This window comes from Herpailurus yagouaroundi, unplaced genomic scaffold (genome assembly GCF_014898765.1).
Source record: "Herpailurus yagouaroundi ecotype Mexico unplaced genomic scaffold, PumYag 248, whole genome shotgun sequence".
NCBI classification, from domain to species: Eukaryota; Metazoa; Chordata; class Mammalia; order Carnivora; family Felidae; genus Herpailurus; species Herpailurus yagouaroundi.
In genome coordinates this window covers 2,614,743-2,637,202 of record NW_024412465.1, presented here as the reverse complement: position 1 = coordinate 2,637,202, position 22,460 = coordinate 2,614,743, and the positions used below count along the sequence as shown (strand labels likewise).

The window sequence follows — 22,460 nt, the reverse complement described above, 5'->3', positions numbered from 1 at the left end:
TCCTAGCCAGAGCAAGTATACGAGAAAAGGGAATAAAAGACACCGAAATTGGAAAGGAGGAAGTAAAATCATCTGTTTGCAGATGACATGGTCATATAGGGGGAAAACCCTAAAGACTCCCCACCACAAAAAACTCTTAGAACTGATAAAGCCAGTAAAGTTGCAGGACGCACAGTCAGCGCACAAAAATCAGTGGCATTTCTACATACAAGTGATAAACTATCCAAAAAGGAAATTAAGAAGACCGTCTCATTAGAAAAAGCAACAAAAACACGGACATCCTTAGGAAGAAATTAACCAAAGAGGTGAAAGTTTGTGCGTTGGAAATTATAAAATATTGGTGGAGGAAATGACAGATGACAGATAAACGGAAAGATAGTCCTGTTCATGAACCACAATAATTAATATGGTTGCATTCCACACAGTCCACAGTGATCTACAGACTCAAACCAATCGCAATCGAAGTGCCAATGGCATTCTTTACAGAAATAGGAAAAGCAACCCTAAAATTTATACGTAACCACAAAGACCCTGGGTGGCCAAAGAAGTTTTCCCCTGGAGAGAACGTCAGGGGAGGACACACCCCAGTTAGGAGGCCAGGGATGAAAAGCTCTGTGTCACTCCCGATACACTCTACAAACTGGTTCGACTTGCCGTCTCCCAACAAGCCTGCTCCTTCATGGACTACGGTTCATAATCCGTTACCGATGGCCTGAAATGATCCTGTGAAAGCCAGGACTTCCAGTGGGATGTGTCCAAGTGAAGGTAACACATAAAGGCAACCTATTCGTCATCAATGGAAATGATTTCCCTAAAGAAGAACAAAATAAAGTCAAGACTCCACTGAAAATAGAATTGTTTCTAATCCAAGAATAAAAGTAATTACTCATAGGAATATTGAATTACAACAAATTTTGGCTTCCTAGGATAGGATGGCTCAGAGATAGAAATATTTCTAATGCTTTCAGTTTTTATCCCCCCTGATGTTTTCAAATGAATTGAACTGAATATTTTGTAAAGTTTCAATAAAATATCCTCACATGCCTGTCATTTCTTCAGATAAATTTGCAATATTTAAAAAGGCTGGCACACAAACCTCCACTAATTCAAAACACACTCGATGAGTATAAGGGAAGGGATGGTAACATTTGGAGACAAATTTTTCTCATGCCATAAATGGGAAATAATTGGGATTTTGGAATTTTGTTAGGCAGATTTACATTAATCCTATTTTTATATTAAAATACATGTCAATTACTTGGAAGGGAATTATCACTACTGTATCGTGAGTTGATATTTTGATTCTATGATTCTCTCAGTAGTATATCCTGAATTGTAATCAATAATGAATACTTCTTTTTTAAAAAATCTTTATTTGTTTATTTTGAGTGAGGGGCAGAGAGTGAGGAAGAGATTCCCAAGCAGTCTCCACACTGTCAGTGCAGAGCCTGATGCTGGTTTGTTCCCACAAAGTGGGAACAATGACCTGAGTGAGTGAGATAATGACCTGAGCTGAAATCAAGAGTCACTTAACCAACTAAGCCACCCAGGTGCTCCAAGAATGACTACTTCTTGATATTTAATGTATAGCACATTTATTTATAAGTTTTTTCAAAAGGAAAAAAATATACACATGTCGAATTAGAACATGGCATTTATCTTCCAGGAATTTATAATATACCCTTTCGATTTCAATTATTTTACTTTTCAGATGTGTGTGTGTGTGTGTGTGTACTTAAGCACTTTTAAAGGTGTTATTAAGTAGAAGGTAAGCGGAGAAGATTGTGTAGGTGTATAAATCATATGGAAACTTCCAAAGAAGAAATCATAGGTTCTGAGATCTCCACACCCTGTGTACGTGAATATCTATGTAACATGTACATATATGACTATGACATCATGTATTCCTTGACATACTATATATGTATTCTATTGCCTGTTTCTCTGTAGAACCCAGATTACTCCAACGATCTTTGCTCTTTCTCCTTGAAATAATTTGAAAAATTTGAGTATATTCTTTTTTTTTTTAACATTTATTTACTTTTGAGAGACAGAGAGACAGAGAGAGAGACAGAGCACAAGCAGGGGAGGGGCAGAGAGAGAGGGAGACAGGGAATTGGAAGCAGACTCCAGGCTCTGAGCTGTCAGCACAGAGCTCGACGCTGGGCTCAAACTCAGGGACTGTGAGCTCATGACCTGAGCTGAAGTCAGATGCCTAACTAGACTGAGCCACCTAAGCGCCCCAGAAATGTTTAAGTATAATGAGGTAGTTTCTTAGTAGAAGTGGAAGACAAAACTCAACCATTTCGTTACCTTTTCCTATTGCTGACTTACTACTAACGATGCAATTACCTAAGCAGCTACAAGGAAGTAATTCATCATAAACCAGCAGGTCAAGAGCAGTAAGCATGTGTGTGATTTCGGAGAAAAAGATTTTGTGGTTGTCTGTTAGTAACAGCGTCAATTCAAGTGAGACGGAATTTGGCTTGTGAGACTGACAACAATGCCAGCTCAGTTCATGTTCCAGTGCTGTTGTGTGTCTGGCAGTTGGATGCAGACATGGAGAAGACTGGACCCCAGCCCTCCAGCACGCGTGGGGTCATCCAGAAGGAGACACGCACGCAGTGGCCAAGTTGTAAGGAAAAGAGCAAACGAATGACTGCACTTCATAGTTGTTCACCCCAAACCATGCCTTTCCTTGATGGGTGTCCGTGTTCTGAATCTGCACCCCACATAAGGCTCCTTTGGTTGCAAATGGTTCCACTAGAACTGTCCCAGCGTCATCTTTTTCCTTTCTTTCTCCTTAGAGAGGAAAGATGAGTTTTATTTGGCTTCAACAATGTCCAAAAAGAAACTGGAGATATTCTAGTATTTCCACAATAAATGATGTTCCTCTTTCTCTTAATGACTCCCTTCTTAAGAAACAAGAAAGCTAAAAAAAAAAAAAAAAAAAGATCCTATAGGGTAGTCTGGCAATTCTCTACCTCGGGGTGAGTTCGTCTGCCCAGAGGGCACTTGACAATGTCTGGAGACCTTTTAGGTTCTCACAACACAGGGAGGATGTTACCATTGGCACCTGGTGGGTCGAGACCAGGGATGCTGCTCAGTGACCCACAATGCACAGGGCAGCTCCCACAAACAAGAATGATCCAACCTCAATGTCAATAGTGTTGAGGTTGATACACTGTGCTGGACCCCACTCTCCATCATATTGACTCCTAGTGGAGGGAGCATCACAACAGAATCCACATAGCCATGGACCAGCATAACATCGTCACTTGTCATAAATCTAACATGAAGTTGGGGTTCTTGCAATTCCCAGAATGCCTAATACATTTCTGTATGCATGATTTCATTTCATTTCATTTATTTCAATATATTTCATTTATTTTTGTTTTGTTTTAATGAACCGTTAAAAAGCCTCCATCATGTGCCAGGAGCTGAGGGCACGAAGGGAAATACCACGCTCGCGAGATGCTCGAAGTCTGGTAGAGGAAGTAAACACGTAGCCACACGCACTGCCTTGATCACAGGCAGTCCAGGCTCTGTGAAGCCAGTGCCAAGTCACTAATCCTCCAGAGGAAGCTTGCACGGCTTCAGAAAGTTGGTGCATTGGTTGTAGCCGTGAGGAAGAGGTGCATGCCGGTCCACTGGATGGAAAAGGAGAAAGGAGGCGAGCGGGATAGCAGATGGAAACCCTCTGGGTCAAGGAAGAGCCAGTGTCTTTTGAGACAAGAAAAAACCGAGTGTGGTTGAAATGAACTGGAGGTCATTCCCAGCAGGATGGGGAGATTAAACACAGGGTCTCTTGTCACGGTTTTAAATGTGATTGGCACTTTGGGAAGTTCACACCGTGACTGAAGACACCCCTTTCAAAAAGGGTGTCAGTGACAGAATGACAAGTGTCAAAGCAAACATGGTTTTTTTTTTGTCTCTTATTATTTTGCAATAATAGAGTTGGCCTCTCTGCATTTTTGGATACCTTGCAAATATCTCCTTAATTTACATTTGATTTTCCTTATTTTTGTGACTTCAAAAGAGTAAGATGCCAACAGCCTTCCGGTGGTGTCTCACAAGCAGAGTGATGGCTTTTGGAAATGTGTGTTGCCTTTTGGACCCCTGATGGTTTGGGGGGCAGGGTGCATGGTGGAGAGGGGCTCAAACAGGAAGCGGATGTCAGCACAGAGCAAGCTGGAGGAGCTGGTTGGCTCACATCTGCATATGGAGGCTCTCCGCTAAGACTCTGGCTCAGCTGTGTGTGTGGTGGGTTAGTGATCTCTAGGTTTCCTGAAACAATGCTTGGCTCCTTTGTTGAGTTTCTTGGGTTTGGCACCCCCCACCATCCCTACTGCTTTGACTCAGCAGCCTGTCTTCAGCTCTGTCCCTCTCTGCATTCCACGGCATGCTGCTACCCGAGTAGTTTCCAAAAAAACCATCTCTAGGTGACTCTGAGAAGTGCCTGAAAAATGAGTGACTGAGAAGGAGGAAACCAAGCCAAACAGAAAAAAGAAACGTCTGAACTTCCAGGCGGGCAGGGCACTCCCGCCACAATCTGGCGCCTGCAGCCCCACTCCATCTGGCCACCATGCCTACACCTGCCACTAGCGCTGCCCGGCCAGCCAGTCTGCCCCCTGCCCCCTTGTCAAAGGTTCCCCCGCATCTGTCTCCCCAGCCTCCGTGCCCAGTCACACCTGGGAGAGCTGATGGTCCACTGTCCGTCATCTATACTAGGGAAATACGTGACCGGATTAAGGCTCGTGACAAGTGACCTGAATCTAATGGAGCTGTCACATAGCCTAATCCAATGCTATCCCTACTCAACTGCATTCTCAGCCTTTCCATTTGTCATTTGCTTAGCAGAACTGACAGATGCCACTGAGCCCTAACAGCTAATAGGAACGACTGTCACCAGAAAGGCCACACGCGCATTTATTGCAATTGATGTTCGTGCCACTGAAATGCGGGACACTTTAATTCTTTAATTTTTCATTCGCCCGTCCTGTGACGGAGCTACACGGATATTTAATGCTCTATCGTAAAGCTCTGTTTTCAGAGAGCAGACAGGAAGCGGATGCTTGAAGATGACTGGGTTGTAAAGGTGAGTGTAGGAGAGGCACCTGATTGACAACGTGATGCTCTAGTAATTGTAATGGTGTTTTGTGTTTCTCCAGTATCATTCTTCACAGAACTCACAGTAGTCCAAAGTGATCTTTTCATGGCTTGCTAAATTCCTGCAAATGAGTCCAAAATTGTATCCTGAGATTTACCTAATCGTTATTACCAACAATGTGGTTTTAAAATCATGAGATATACGTGTTATATATTACATGCTCAAATATTCATGGTGTGGATATGAGTTGCATAGTGTTACATACAGATAGATATATATAGGGAGACAGATAGATAATAGATGGATGATGAATGGATGGATAGATAGATATTAGATAAATAGATAGATGATAGATGGATGATAGATGGATGATGGATGGATGGATAGATAGGTAGATGGATAGAAGATAGATAGATAGATAGATAGATAGATAGAAGATAGATAATGGATGGATTGATGAATAGGTACAGGGACAGATGGAAAGACAGATGATAGGGAGATGGAGAGATGGATGGATAGATAGATGCATAGATACATAGACACAGAGACAGATGATAGCTCAGTGGCATGGTAATGTGCTGGAGAAGGTAAAGCAAAAATATATCAATGGAAATATAAAAAGCTATAGAAATATTAGGATGTGCCGCTTTCCTTAGCATTGTTTTAAATACATTCTTGGTAAATTTTTAACCTGGACGTCAGAACATCTAACGCACAACAATAACTGACAGTCACAGGAACAAGTATAAGATACTGCTAATTCCTAAGACATCCCCAGAGTTGTCACAGAAATATTAAATGATTAATTCATTCAGGACAAATGTGAGATTAATTTTCATTTCTTTTTTTTTTTAATTTTTTTTTCAAGTTTTTATTTATTTATGGGACAGACAGAGACAGAGCATGAACGGGGGAGGGGCAGAGAGAGAGGGAGACACAGAATCGGAAACAGGCTCCAGGCTCTGAGCCATCAGCCCAGAGCCTGACGCGGGGCTCAAACTCACGGACCGTGAGATCGTGACCTGGCTGAAGTCGGACGCTTAACCGACTGCGCCACCCAGGCGCCCCCCATTTCTTTTTTTTAAATTATGTTAAATGTTTATTTATTTTTGACAGTGAGAGAGAGAGACACAGTGTGAGCAGAGGAGGGGCAGGGAGAGAGGGAGACACAGAATCTAAAGCAGGCTCCAGGCTCTGAGCCATCAGCACAGAGCCCAACGTGGGGCTCAAACTCAAGAACCATGAGATCATGATCTGAGCGGAAGTCGGATGCCTAACTGACTGAGCCATCCAGGTGCCCCAAATTTTTGTTTCTAATCCAGTAATGAATTGGTATTTATTTGGGGGAAAAACATCCCAAAAGCTGTTAGCTTTTGTTTGGCTCTAATAAGAGGGCAGTATTGGGTAAAAATGTGGAAAAACAAGAAGAAATGAAGGAAGCGGACTTAGACGCATTTTACTTAATTTTTCCACTTTCACTTGTTTTTACTTAAAGTAAAACGAATGCACATATATTGGGGGCGGTTCTCAAAGAGAAAGAGGGATATGCGATGAAGAGGAGAAGATGGTCATAACCTAGACCGACCATATTTTACTACCCGTTGTGTATTGGTCTTGTGCATACACATTTGTGTGTATGCCTGTGAATGTATTACATATGTATGCATATAATAGCTGTTACATACAGGTAAGAGCTGTGTATATATGGACAGCGTATAACGTTCACAGGGAATAAATGTGAGACATTTCAACATTTTTCTAAGAAAGCAGGAACTTATAATGTTATATGTTCCCTATTATATAATTTAAATTATATTTACATACATATAACTACTGAATTCTCTTATTTCTAACAGCTTTTCGGATTATAGTCTTAATGTTTTCAAGATACACACTCACATCTGCAAGTGTTTGTGTTTCCTCCTTCCTAATTTTTGTTCCATAGATCTCTCTTCTGTCTAATGTAATGGACTGGTAATTTCAGGGCAACATCAAATCATAACGACGACAGTGGGCATCCTTACCTTTCACTGACTTAAATAGGAATTTTTCTAATGTTTCCACATGAATTAAAGCTGGTTCACCGCCGAAAATACTTATTTTTTTCATTATAAAATTATCAGTCCCTATTTATTACCCATTTTAGTCAGACTTGACACTGAGTTTTACCAGATCCATTTTGGCACATATGGATCATGAGGCTTACCATGTGATTTATCCATCATCATTTATCCATGAGGCTTAGCATGTGATCTATCATCATGGTGCCTGGCATTAATAGGTATTGAGCCATTCTTGTATTTTATGGGATAAACCAGTTTGGAGACTCATAATAATTTGGAAATTCAATAATATTACAAGGCATTCATCCTTTAGCGATGGGTGTCAAAGCTGGCCAGAGGCTCTGATGTTACTATTATCAGATATCGATGATCACTAGACATTTATTTATCTAAAAACAGGTGCAGGGAAAGAACAGGACAGACTCTGCTCCTCACCTAACAGAGCCTAGAGACTAGCGTTTCTCTGTCACTTTGCTCATCAGCAAAGACATTTTGTTTGTTTTTATTCCTACTCTAAAATCGCTATCAATTTTTTTTATTGAGGGCTTTTAATTGAATAAAATTAATTCCATTTAATCTGAATGAAAAGGGAGGGGTGGCCCCAAACACATTTTGAGCACATTTATTTGGGAACTTTGGAAATGTATGCTTATTTGGAGACAAAAGCCTAATTTTTGGTTAATCCAAACACAAAATGGAATCGTTGCAGTCATGAGAACAGTGATTTTATGTGCACATTCCTGCCACACACCCCCCCAGGTTTGATCATATTTCCCTTTGATGTGTCGGGGAACATAGTCTGAAATATCAAATTTAATCCATTTAGTTTTGAGAATTAAAAAAAAAAAGCTTTATGGACTTTTCTAATACAAACTATAAATGGATATTCCCAGTGAACTTATCATCCAGTGGAGAGAGACCAATACTTAAAGAGAGCCATGCAGGGGCACCCGGGTGGCTCAGTAGGTTGAGCGTCTAACTCTTGGTTTCGGCTCAGGTCGTGATCTCACTGTTCATGGGTTTGAGCCCTGCGTGGGGCTCTGTGCTGATAGCATGCAGTCTGCTCATGATTCTCTCTCTCCCTCTTTCTCTGCCTATCTCTCTTTCAGAATAAATAAAGTTAAAAAAAAAAAACCACCATGCAAATAAATAATCAACCGTACTGTGGACAAATGTGATTCAGAAAAATATGTAGAGGTGACACTTCAGTTTAAACCCAGAGATCGGCCTTCCTTAGCAATAGCATGAAATAATTGGACAGAGTAAAGTTTCAATTATGCTTTTAGTATATAGCCTTAGTTCAATGGCCCAGATAACAAGCAAGTGAAAATAATGTAATACAGCAGAACTGTTTATTCTTCTCCCCCAAATTGTCCTTTTCTGCTGCATATGCTTATGAAATATACAAGGCTTATTCATCCTGTTGCTCAGTCAGTCATGTAATAATTTCTCATTCAGTTCTGCATTTGTTCACCCAGCTTATCGAGGGCAAGGAAATGTATCCAATGCCGGGAATACAGGGATGAGACCAGAGTTTTCTCTGAGTGTCTATTCCAAACACTGGATTAAAGTATTCTGATTCTATCCGATGAATGGAAAATGTGGGTGTGTGGAATATGCTTTGAGAGCAAGAGGCCCAAATACATTGTGCAAGAAATATGGTCTTTAGAGCACGTCAGAGTCAAGGGACAAAGAACATGGAGAACGTGCTCTACTAACATGGATTTTCTGTTCGGTATTGAACAGTTCTGAGTGTGAAGGTCTACTTTAACCCTTTGAAGTACTATTGAAAGTCCTGCAACATTAAAGTGCTCTTTACATGCACGTGGAAGCCCAGCAGTGGAAGTTGGGACCCATCTCTAAACGGTCCTACGATGTGTCGTTACAGTGAAAGTTGGGACACGTCTCTAAAAGGGTCCTACGATACATCGTTCATGCTTACCAGGCAACTGTTGGCTTTGTACAACTTTGGCCTTCACTTTTTAGAGGTAATTTTTAAAAAGGAATGGTGGTATATTTTTACCTACAGAAAGTTCACTTTGTAAGAGTAAACTGGTTTCTAGCATAAGTATTTCATCGGAAAGTCGCTGGAAGAAGACGAAGAACATAGTAAACGAATGGTCCCCACGCTTTACACCAGCATCTCTAGATGCCTTTTTTTTTTTTAACGCTGTTATTTGAAAAATATGTTTGAGACCAGCTGTACTTTTTTGGTGAATTCCTCCAAGGCTCCCTTACTGAGCACCACACTGACCGAGGGCACAAAGGAAGCTCATGTTCTGGGCAGAGACGCAGGATGGATGGGTCCTTGGAAAAAGTGGCTTCCACTCAGCCAACTGATCTGTTCCTGTTCTCTCTGGTTCCAACCCTGAACGGTGCCACCTGATGTTTCTCTAGCGGGTTCATTCCCACCCCCCACCCGCCAACAAGAAACTTCACATCTAGAAATACAGGGCATCCTCTCAAATGTGACTGGGGTTATCGGTGGAATTGTGTGAAATCAGCTTGCCTTTGAAACTTAGGTGGGTACTACTAAAATATTTCCTCCTGAAATGTATCCAACCTCATTTTAATTGGATTAAGTAACAAATCAAACGAAGGGAAAAAATGTTCTGCTAATTAGCAGTCCTGTTGCCAGTATCCTTCTTAAGCCTCTGAGAGATCAGACCAAACTGTGCTTCTAATAATCATTTTCAACACATACAGGATGACTTTAGCCTATTTTCTGAGGCATTCTTTGCTTTAAGCAATTCAGAGAACACCATCAGGTTTCCAGGGGGTTATTCATTCTTTCTGTAGCTTTTCATGTCCAATGGGGTAAGCCCCAACTCAGTGTTTAAGGCAACATGACTAGCATTATTTATCTATTATAGGGGACTTTTATCCTCAAAATTTGTGAAGTCTGTGATATACAAGCATGACTTAACTATGCATTGATGGAGGTTTCCTTTATTATGTTTATTTTTAAGAGACAGAGAGAGAGACAGAGAGAGAGAGCCAGTTGGGGAGGGGCAGAGAGAGAGGGAGAATCCGAAGCAGGCTCCAGGCTGCAAACTGTCAGCACAGAGCCTGACACGGGGCTCGAACTCATGAACTGTGAGATCGTGACCTGAGCCAAATTCGGATGCTTAACTGACTGAGCCACCAAGGCACCCCAAAAATAAAATATTAAAAAAAACCTAAGATACTACAAAAACAGAAAGGATCTCCAAACAGCTGAACCCACACACAGACACATATATACATACATATGCATATGCAATATTTTAATATTTTCAATATACATTTATATATTAAAAATCTGTTGATTTATGTGTTTTATGCATATATATTATATATCTATTAATACATAATATAGTCATATATCTCTGTTCAACTGTGATTTTCCTTCATGTTGGTTCTTGGATGCATATTATATATATAATATGTTATATTATATATATTATATGATATATCATATATGTATTTTTATATATACATGTTTGTAGATAGGTAGATATGCACAGAAGTGCTCAACTTGGTTAGTCTCAGGAAAATTAAAACTATTACGTACCAGAACAACTAAATTACTATATCCGTGGAAAATCTGGCAATATGAAATGCAGTTACAATGTAGAGTAATTGGAAATCCACAGATGTCTGCTGACCCCCAAGCATATTTTAAAGCAGAAATTCTCAAAATATAGCAAGTGTTCTCTGTCATCAAGACCTGAAAAGAATCCAACCCACCGCATCTTTATAAAACCAACCACGAGGGTGTCTCAGCACATTTGGTATTTCTTCCCATAGAGATGCTATCGCTCAGATCCAGAATGGTGTTCAGATCTAATCATCCCTACCTAAACCCAATCACTGGCTGCCATTTAAACTAATTTGCTCTGCATTAAAACTTCATAGAGAAGAGAATTTCCCTCTTGATAATCTGCATCACAAGATAGTAAATTAAGCTTCTGCAGAACAATATCTATTTCATACATTAAGTATATTTACAATATTAGTGTAGTGTAGTCTTGGATATTGTAGAAGGGAAATAGGCATCTGGGAGGGCCAAATTCAAAAGTATTGCCTATTATACATTTTACATTTTTAACAATCTCCTAGGTGAAAGCTATTTAAAATTATACTTCTAGATTATCTGCCTTTGACTTCTAATGAGGTAAAGTACTCTATTTCTAGTCACTTCATTTCCTTTCTGTATAGGCTTCAAATATTGTTATCGGTTTTCTTTTTTTTAAGTTTATTTACTTAAAAATCTTTTTTTACATTTATTCATTTGTGAGAGAGAGGGGGGGGGGGGGGGGGACACAGAAACTGAAGAAGGCTCCAAGCTCTGAGCAGTGAGCACAGAGCCGGACGCGGGGCTTGAACTCATGACCGCAAGATCATGACTGGAGCCAAAGTTGGATGCTTAACTGAGCCACCAAGGCGCCCTTTATTTATTTATTTTTGAGAGAGAAACAGCAAGTGATAGAGGGGCAGAGAGAGAGAGAGAGAGAGAGAATCCCACAGGCTCCACACTGTCAGTGCAGAGCCCAGCGTGGGGCTTGAACTCACCCACCGTGAGATCATGACCTGAGCTGGAATCAAGAGTCAGATGCTTAACCGACTGAGCCACCCAGGTGGCTCATCATTTTTCTTACTTGAGCACTTTTGAGCTGCTGGTATTTATTGATTTACAAGAGAAAGGGATAAATTAAGTATCTTAACTGTTTTTCTCAGATATGTGTGAGGATCCAGTTTGGTCCTTATGTAGTTAGTTTTATACTCAGTGTTCAACTATACACTGACCTTAACTATTGTTAGTATAAAGACCTTCTCAACACAGGTTAAAGATGAACCTTCCTTTATATTTTCTTTTCATTGGCTTCCTACTTCTTCACTCCTTACACAAGATTTTTTTTTTTTAATTTTTTTTTCAACGTTTATTTATTTTTGGGACAGAGAGAGACAGAGCATGAACAGGGGAGGGGCAGAGAGCGAGGGAGACACAGAATCGGAAACAGGCTCCAGGCTCTGAGCCATCAGCCCAGAGCCCGACGTGGGGCTCGAACTCACGGACCGCGAGATCGTGACCTGGCTGAAGTCGGACGCTCAACCGACTGCGCCACCCAGGCGCCCCTATGATTTTGTTTTAATGTGTATTTGTTTTTGAGGGAAACAGAGAGCAAGCACGAGCAGGGGAGGGGCAGAGAGAGAGGGAAACACAGAATCAGAAGCAGGCTCCAGGCTCTGAGCCGTCAGCCCAGAGCCCGAAGCGGGGCTCGAACTCACCGACAGCGAGATCGTGACCTGAGCTGAAGTCGGACGCTCAACCGACTGCGCCACCCAGGCGCCCCAGGATTTTTATCCTCCCTGGAAACATCTGGTGTTTGGGACTGAGTGGTGATCTGTCTTTTCCCTCCTTCTTTGTCGCCCCTTGGAGTTACTGCCTTTGTATTTTAAATTGTCACAAATACAGGGCCACGCGCACCCCAACAGACCCCTGGGGTTCCTTTCTGGGCCTGTGATCTTAATAACTGATGCTGTTTTCTGTTCCTGTTCAACGCTGCCTATGTTCTTTTCTCCAATTCTTGGGACATTTGCCTCGATTGGTAAACATATTAACAGCAAGCGTTTAACTGAACTCTGATTCACATATTTGGCCTGAGCCTGTTGCCACCTAATTTCCTTCCCTGAGCTCCTTTTCAGGTGACTGTCTGGGTTGTTGGGACTTTGGTGTTAAATACGTTGCCTTTGGGGAGGGCAGAGAGCGGGTTCTTTTTCGTGCTCGTGCTGCTGCCTCTTGAATGTCCCCCAGGCATGAGCTAGGTGCTGGCCGCTTCCCTCAGATTTTCAGAGATGCTTCTCCTCTGTTCAGCTCTGGGGTATGCTGCATGGCTACACTGTCTTCATGCGGCGCCGGAATGTCTCCAGGAATTTTATGTGGCCCTGGGCAAGTCCTTTTCATCTGGAGCTGGAAGGCTGTCTTTAAGGAAAGTTTTCTTCTCCCTTCTGCATTTCTGTGCCTTCTGGTTTGGAGTTTTGTTTTGTTTTGTTTTGTTTTTTTCCAGGACTCCGTTAGGAAAATTCTTTTTAGGGGCACCTGAGTATCTCAGTTGGTTGAGCGTCCAAATCTTGGTTTTGGCTTAGGTTGGGATCTCATGGTTCATGGGTTCGAGCCTCACATCAGGCTCTGTGCTGGCAGCGTGGAGCCTGCTTGAGATTCTCTCTCTCTCTCTGTCTCTCTCTCTCTGTCCCTCTCCTGCTCATGCTCTCTCTCTAAAAATTATTTAACCTAAAAAATAAAAAGAAAATCTTTTGTTTGAGTATAGTTGACATACCACGTTCCCTCAGTGTCAGGTGATCCTCCAAGTCTATGCGTCACATATGCTCCCCACAGTATGTCACCACACCGTGCGATTATAGGGCCGTTGGCTGTATTCCCTGGGCGGTACCTTTTATTTCCATGACTTGTGCATTCCGTAAGTGGAAGCCTGTATCTCCCACACGTCTTCCCCCATTCTCCCTACCCCCACCCCCTCCCTTGTGGCAGCCAGCAGTTAGTTCTGTGCAATTACAAATGCAGTTACTATGCTTCTTGTCTGTTTATCCATTTGGCTTGTTTTTCGACTCCACATAAGTCTAAAGTCATATGGTTATCTGTCTTCCTCTGTCTGACTTCTCTCACTTAGCATTATATTCTCTAGACCCATCCATGTTGTTGCAAATGACACCACCTCATGCTTTTTTATGGCTGCGTTGTATTCCACTGTGGTTTTTGTGTGTGTGTGTGTGTGCACGTGCACACCACACCTTCTTTATCCATTCATCTATGGATGGACACTTCCATACCTTGGCTATTCTAGATAATGCTCCTATAAACTATAAACATAGGAGTGCATAGATCTTTTCAATTTAGTGTTGTCATTTTCTTTGGGCAAATACCCACTAGGGGAAGTGCTGGGTCACACGGTGTTTCTATTTTTAAATTTTTGAGGCGCGTCTGTGATGTCTTCCACAGCGGCCGCACCGGTTTGCCTTCCCACCGGAAGCTAGAGTTCCTCTTTATATCTCAGTGGGAATTCTGAGTGTGCCATCCACCTGTATTTTCATTCATCCTCCTTTTCAGCCTGCTCATCCATTTTTCCACGTCCTCGAGTTGCTGTCATTCCTCACAATTGTTCTTTTTCTTCAACAATTCAGTTTTCTTTGCCGTTTCATTTGGTTTTCCTTTTTTGTCTCTGTTCAATTTCTGACCTCAGTCTGCTTCTCCCTGGATTCCTTTCTCTAATTTATAGATGTACTTTCCTAGTGAATAGTGTGCGTGTTTAGATAGGCCAAGATTCCTCAAGAGTTACTCTTGTTTCTTTCAATAAGTTTTGGTGTATAGAGACCTCCCTTTGAGTGACAGATGTTGTACAATTTCAATTATTAGTTGGTGAATTGAGTGGGCTTCTAGGGCTGTGATGTCTAAGTTCATACTGATATCCTAACCTGAAATCTCCAAATAAATTTTTAACACAATGGGGATCAGTCACATCATATATATCCCTTTATAGTCTGCTTTCTTTTTTTTTTTCTTTTTAAGATGTTCCTTTTAAATATTACCACCCCCCAATGTGGGGCTCAAACCCACAATCCCAAGATCAAGAGTCACATGCTCCACGGACTGAGCCAGCCAGGCACCCCAATATTCTGCTTTCTTTACATAACATCATATTGTAAGCATTGTTTTTTCCACTGACTACATTACATAATATATGATTATGCTCCTTAGTTCATTTACATCATCTCACAAATTCAGATTGCTTCTAATATTCAGGTTTTAGAAACAATATGATACTGACTGTGCATGGGCGCAAATCTCTCAGTACATTATCTGACAGCTTCTGTATTTTTTATTTATTTTATTTTTTTGACAGCTCCTTTAAAAAATATTCCTGAAATTGACGTTACTTGGTTACAACTTATGAAAGCATAAAGAGTCAAAACCAATAACCAACTGCCTTGCAGGAATATTCCAACATGTTTCCAATTCTTCTAAAAGTGTATGAGAGGTCAATTTGTTAGCTAAAAATAGTTAGGTATTTTTTTTACTATTAACACAGGAAGTCGTTTCTCATGCTTAACAGCCGTCTGCTTTTTTCTTTCTTTCTTTCTTTCTTTCTTTCTTTCTTTCTTTCTTTCTTTTTCATAATTTGTGTTGCTTGACGGCTGTCTTGTTCTGGTATTATGTATTCTCTACTTGTCTATGTCCTCTTGTAAGATGATAATCTATTAAAACATCTTCATACACACACACACACACACACACACACACGCACATATCTATCTATCTGCTATAATTGTGTTTCCTTTTGTGCAACAGTTTTCTTAATAAAGTTGCTTTAGAAAGTTCCGTCCTCTGGGATTAGTCAAATCAATTATGCTTGAACTATCATGACTTGTGATGACCATATTGGCCCCTATCTTCTTATGTTTTGTGGTTTGTTTCGGAAGTAACTGTTGTTTGGAAATAACTGTATGAATGTTTTCTCATAAGTGTCACTGTTGTATTTAGGCATTGAAAATTTTTCTATATTTCTACTTTGATCATTTATGGAAACTATGTTTTTTGGGTCAAAAAGAATAAAAGGGGGGCACCTGGCTGGCTCAGTATTTGGAGCACGCAACTCTTTATCTCAGGGTTGTGAGTTTGAGCCCCAGAGTGGGTGTAGAGATGACTTAAAAACTAAAATCTTTGAAATAAAAAAGAATAAAAAGAGGAGCATAAAGGCATGTTTACTAAATATATGACTTTGTTACAGTTTTGTGTTTGGTTTTCTGTTTGTCTTATTTGTTTTTAGCTACGGACTCTACAATGGTGTGAGTCTGTAGGTCAATCATGACTGACTTTTTTAATCTGTTTATAATCAACAAGAGCTATCTGCTTTGGTATTTTTTTTCACAGTCTTCAAGTTATTTGGCTTATATTGAGTTAAATTAGGTCCTTTATTCTGTGCTGTGTATTTTGTGTTATTTTGGTTAGAAGAACTTTAATACAGACAAGAGAAATTGGAACCACCTATGGTGGAAAGCAGTGTTTCCCAAGGTACGATGTGAGGATGAATATGCTCCAGATGAAACAAGTGTGACAAACATCCACCTTGAAGTCATCCCACAGAGAAGTTCATACCGACCATTAGCATAACCAAGACCCTGGCATCTTTTGGCGAAGAAGGCTGTTTTAATTTTTTGACCCAAGTTTATTTGTCCACAAAGCCCTTGTGTGTGGTGTGTGTATGTGAGTGTAAGTGTGTAAAACATCTACTACTAATAACATGAGGCATTGTCAGAACCCATGCAACATTGAGAAATGCTTCTCTGCATTGTAGTCACTCAATATCTTCAAATGTTTCCTCATACTTTACTGAAATGTCTACCCCCGACAAGATATATTTAAAAAATATGTATCAATAGGTTTTTGCTGCAATGTCAAAAACACATATTTCACTCAGTTCACATCCTGCTGTTTTGTATCACTATATGTTGGGTTTTTTTGTTGTTGTTGTTTTTGGTGGTTTTTTTTTTTTCCAACGTTTATTTATTTTTGGGACAGAGAGAGACAGAGCATGAACGGGGGAGGGGCAGAGAGAGAGGGAGACACAGAATCGGAAACAGGCTCCAGGCTCTGAGCCATCAGCCCAGAGCCTGACGCGGGGCTCAAACTCACGGACCGCGAGATCGTGACCTGGCTGAAGTCGGACGCTTAACTGACTGCGCCACCCAGGCGCCCCTTTGGTGTTTTTTTTTTTTTAATGCACGCTGTTTCCCCAGGGCGTCTAGATCAGGCAGTGCTGATTTCTCCAGGTCTTTCTCAACTTACAAAATGAGGGCAAAGCAGGTGATTTTTCAAGGAACTCTTGGGTCGTCTTCCCTAGGAACCAGCACTAAGAGGAGATAAAGAGAACATGGTCCATATGGGCTTTTTAGGGCTGGGTGTGTCCAGCCTTTCTCCCACTGCTGTAGGAGGATTTGGGGCACTTCTGGGATGAATTGACATTTTCTTCCCCATCTAGGAGCTCATGATCCCAAATCCCTCCTGCAGCAAATTATTGTAACATTATATGGTGTTTGTTGGAACTGTCTTGTACCAAAGGTATTTATTTTTCTTTCTTTTTAATTTTTAATTTCTTATTTTTTATTAACATTTTTTTTAACATTTACTTATTTTTGAGAGACAGAGTGCAAGCTGGGGAGGAACAGAGAGAGAGGGAGACAGAATCTGAAGCAGGCTCCAGACTCTGAGCCATCAGCACAAAGCTTGATGCAGGATTTGAACTCACGAACCATGAAATCATGACCTGAGCCAAAGTCAGATGCTTAACCGACTGAGCCACCCAGGCACCCCTGTTTTTCCTTCTTTGATGTGCTTTCGTGTTCATTTATTTTTCTCCCATATACCCTGCTGTAATTGAACTATATTCCTCTTCCAATGTTAATACGATAATATTTTAATAAGTCACCTGGTATGGAATATCCTCACATTGCTGGAATCAACTCCATTGGGAAATTGTGTGTATTCTCTAACAAGTACATTAAATTCGCTAATATTTTATTTTTATTTGTCGCTGAGGTATGCTTGATGGGTGTTGGGGTTTATTCCATATTTTATTTTCCCTGTGTTTTTAAAGAGTCAGTGTTGGGGCGCCTGGCTGGCTCAGTCGGTTGAGTGTCCGACTTTGGCTCGGGTCATGATCTCACGGTTTGTGAGTTCGAGCCCCGTGTTGGGCTCTGTGCTGACAGCTCAGAGCCTGGAGCCTGCTTCAGATTCTGTGTCTCCCTCTCTCTCTCTCTCTGTTCCTCCCCCGCTCATGGTCTGTCTCTCTCTCTCTCTCTCTCTCTCCTTCAAAAAAATAAACGAAAAATAAAACCATTAAAAATATTTAAAAAGTCAGTGTTATCGTAGATCAACAGGATGGTGGAGGAAACTTCCTTAAAAGATACTCATAGAGATTACAAAACATGAGAGTCACATGAAATTCTCATAGGACTTGCTCTTCAAACATATCATGTTTCATGTAATTTGGGGGATATTCACTGACTCATAATTTGCATTGTGAAACTGATTATTTAGCTTTTCTTATTGAGTTAGTATTAGTAATTTCTTTTCAAGAGAGCAAGCAGTTTATTCTACATAAATAATTTGTGGTAATAAAGTTTATTAGTGTTTGCTTTTGTGATTTAATATCTGTTCCATTGCTTAGGTATCTGAACAAGGTATGATTTCATCAATAACTGCCCAGTTCCTAATAAAACAGAATAAGTTTAATGAGGAGGGTACCTTCATCCTTCTTGAAAAATGCCATTTCTTTTTTTTTTTTTTAAGATTTTATTTTGAAATAATTGGTACACCCAACACAGGGCTCAAACTCACAACTCCAAGATCAAGAGTCACACGCTGCACCGACTGAGCCAGCCAGGTGCCCCAAAGGAGCCGTTTCTTTGCACTGAAAAATTAACTCACAACTGAACACTGTGCATGATTGTTTTCGATACTTTTTTGTTGTTACTAAGTTGAACGGGAAGAATAAAGTGGAAGACTTTAACTCGTACAGGTGTTATCCATTCCTTATTTTTTTAACCTTAAGGCAATTTTGTTAGCAATTTCATTTCCGGGCCCTCATTAGGGAAATGATGTTATCACAGCCTCAATTCCATTAGGCATATAATTCTAGAGACAAGTGCCAGCAGGTGCGCCCAGAGAGTGGTGCTGATGAACCCAAACTATGAGACAAAAACCTACAGGAAGAGCCAACTGTTAACAACAGACTCATCACATCCTAACCCGGAGAGTTTGCCTCTTTAGAAATGCCAAGAAGGTAGTTGTTTGAGTTCAGGTTGCAGTCACTTGTGCTTTGGGGCAATCACAACCCTCTGGTGTGGCTTGGTCGGATAAAAGTCAGGCAGAGCAGAGGTCCCCAGCTTTCGCCACGACTACTTGGAGGGCCCCACCGCTAGAGGTTTTGACTCGTCAGGTCAAGGACAGGACCCTAGAATGTGCATTTATTTTTTTATTTTTATTTTTTAACATTTATTCACCTTCGAGAGAGTGCAAGCAGGGGATGGACAGAAAGAGAGGGCGACCCAGAATCTGAAGCATGGAGCTGAACCTGGGGCGCGAACTCACGAACCGAGAGATCACGAACTCACGAACCGAGCTGAAGTGGGACGCTTAACCAACTGAGCCACCCAGGTGCCCCTGGAATGTGCATTTCTAACAAGCTCCCAGGTGACACCAGTGCCACTGATCCCAGGACCACAGTTTCAGAACCACTCAACGAGGCTAATTCTTAAGGCTCCTCAGAAAATTGAGGGTGTTCCCCAGGTGTGTTGAATTTCCTCTCCCCTCTGAAGTCATCACATCGTTGTTAGGCTTGGACAGGAACCTCCCACAGACACGCAGAACTATGCATCAGGACCATCTCGTGGTTCTTCAGCTAATGAATTCTTCATTATTACACCTCAAATACCCCTGCAGTCTTCATTATTGCTTTTACAATGTTGACATTTTATCTTGTGGAAGGAACATTCTACTGTGCTTTTATAGAAGTCTCGGTGTTCGAATAACCTTCTGGCATTCAGACTTGCAAGGTTAGCTTTGCTGAAAAGCTCCAGAAAATAGTCACAAGGATGGCAAAGAACTCTCTTCTCCACAGATACCTTCCTTCCCAGGGCTTTGTGAGGGCGTATAACCAAATGTCATGCTGTTTTCATTCCATTTAAAGACATGATCCATCAATTATTTTTACCAATTCCCTAATTGTGGGCTGGCCTCCCATACAAGGAACTTGACTCTTTTCTCAGTATAGATATATTTGCAGATTTCCCTACAGAAATTCTTATGGATGATTTACATTTTGGGGAGGCTTTGTTTTGATCTCTTCTCCATAATATATGTACACCTTCAAAGCATGGGAATGTTATAAACAGCATTGAATCTGAGGCAGTTAGGAATCTGAGGCAGGTAGAATACCTCATCCACCCTCCACCAAGAGGCCACTAAAACACGCATTTCCTCCTGCCAAGTCTCCACAAACATTAACACAATGCTATAAATACTTTCATTAACGCAGAAGTTAATATTCTTAAAGTGCTATGAAGTGTTCTTATCTTAGATCAATGCCAAGAAATCTAGACTTGATTCACAATTGACCTTTCCTTGAAATGTGAAGCTGATTAAAGGGTGCTCACTTTCATCTCCATCACTGCTCTGTTGTGCTTTGTTTTCACAAGTGGGTTGAGGTCAAATCATTTTGACTCCAAAGTAGTGACTATTCAACTAGAAGATGTTTTTCTCAAGTGATCTCCGTGGACATTTTCTTTACAAACCCCACATAAAACGTTGGTTTATTATGTTGGAATGGTTGATGCTTTTGTTTTATATCCGGATTGTTTGTTCCTTTTTCTTCACTGCTATTGCTTTTGCTTCATTTTTGTTCAGACTCCACGTTCAATAAATTCTCTTTTGCATATCAGAAAGCCCTGCATGCTTGAGATTGGACACATTAATTTAAGGTTTTAATTACCTCGTATACATTTTAGTAAACTTTCCGGCTCTCTACAATGGAGAGAAAATTTGAATGGAGAATACTTTACTCTATGAAGTCGTGAAAGGAAGAAGTCGTGGCATTGACCAGCCATGGAAATTCGGGGCAAATTACAAATTCGCCTGATTTCTAGTTTCTTCTGTTACACATGGTGGTAATAACAATATTTTCTCTGTCTGCCTAACATTTTTTAATAAGGATAAAATGAGACCCACACCACGAGAACTCAGTATATACCAAATGGGTATTATACTGGTGTGTACATTTTTATTCTCTGTGTTCAGTCTTGTAGGTATAGGGAAATGTTTCTGCTTTTCCCCATATGTTTCCACAATTATCTTGTAAAGCTCTGCCTTGTTTTGTATTCTCTTCTAAACTTCAGGCATTGGGGAAAACATTCGTGTGAACATTCAGATGGATTCACTTATTTATGGTGGCAGTGATGTTCAAGGTTATTCCTACATCCTAAAGGAAAGACTGTTTGGGGAAAGATAAGTAAACTTCTTAGGACAACCCAAAAATACCCATCCTCGTTTTCCTAGGGGCCAATGTGTAGACAATGGGTAAGCAGCACAATATAGTATACAATTGAGATCATGGGAGTTTGGATCACAGAGAACTTTGGGTACGACCATGTCTTAGCCTTGAATTAGACAGAGATAGTGGGGAGGAGCGCCTGGGTGGGTCAGTTGGTTAAGAATCCCACTCTTGATTTTGGCTCAAGTCATGATCTCAGATTCGTGGGATCAAGTCCGGCATCAGGCTTTGTGCTGATGTGGAGTCTGCTTGGGATTCTCTCTCTACCTCTCACTCTGCCCCCTTTCCTCCTCGCTCACTCTCTCTCTCAAAATAAATAAATAAACATTAAAAAAAAAAAAGAAACAGATAGTGGGGATGCAGAAATCCAAATGTGCTTGTAAGTGATAGAGCTTCTGAAGCAATCAGGTGCACCGACTCAATGATTTTGAAACCTTGTGATTAATTAGAGATTCATAAGGAAAAAATGAAAAACTTTAAATCTATCTCTGCCAGTTACGTGATATATGAACATATTCATCTGCTTGGTTCTATTAAGAATTTTTGTGAAGAATCTTAAATTCTCCTTCTGCAATAAAGTAGTTTCAAAGTCTTGAATTCTCACAGTCAAACACCTCATTCCTCTTAACTGGCTCATTAAATCCCTCTAACATTTCCTTGATAAAATATGTTATTGCCTTACAGTTTTCCATCATAATTAGTCATTAGGGGTAACTTGAGTAGCTGTAAATATTCAAAGGCAACACCGCACCTATGAAATATATTTTGAAGAAAATCAGGATATATGTAGGAAATAAAAAGAATATATAAGACTCTCTAATGCAAATCACCCTCTTAGTGGTGAATTAAAGCTCAGTTTTTAATTAGATCAAAATCTGGGATTCAAAGCCAGGATTCCATGAACAATGATAACATTAGAAATATGTGCCCTGTATTGCTTTTTTTTTTTTTTTTTTTTTTTTTTTTTTTTTTGCCTTTACACATTCTAATGAATCCGTACATTTAGATTTGTTTTGTCAGTTTGGTCGCACTGTTGATTATTATTATTTTTCTAACCTGAGAATAGAGTGGGTAATGATTAACTTCAGAATGCTGGGAACCAAAGCATAATTGTCAGTTGATGTATATGAGTGCCGTACGATGGATCCTAGTGGGAATAATTTTTACTCTATTGCTAAAATT

The 22,460-nt window shown here is 40.5% G+C and overlaps 1 protein-coding gene across 1 annotated transcript in view; it reads right to left on the bottom strand.

Annotated features, from left to right (window-relative positions):
• Positions 1-654: 654 nt before the first annotated feature.
• The window catches only part of PUDP (pseudouridine 5'-phosphatase), a 472,480-nt gene continuing 450,674 nt past the window's right edge, over positions 655-22,460 (bottom strand). The window contains exon 7 of the transcript XR_005786018.1: positions 655-811. The gene's annotated coding sequence lies outside the window, so the exon portion shown is untranslated. The remainder of the gene's footprint in view (positions 812-22,460) is intronic.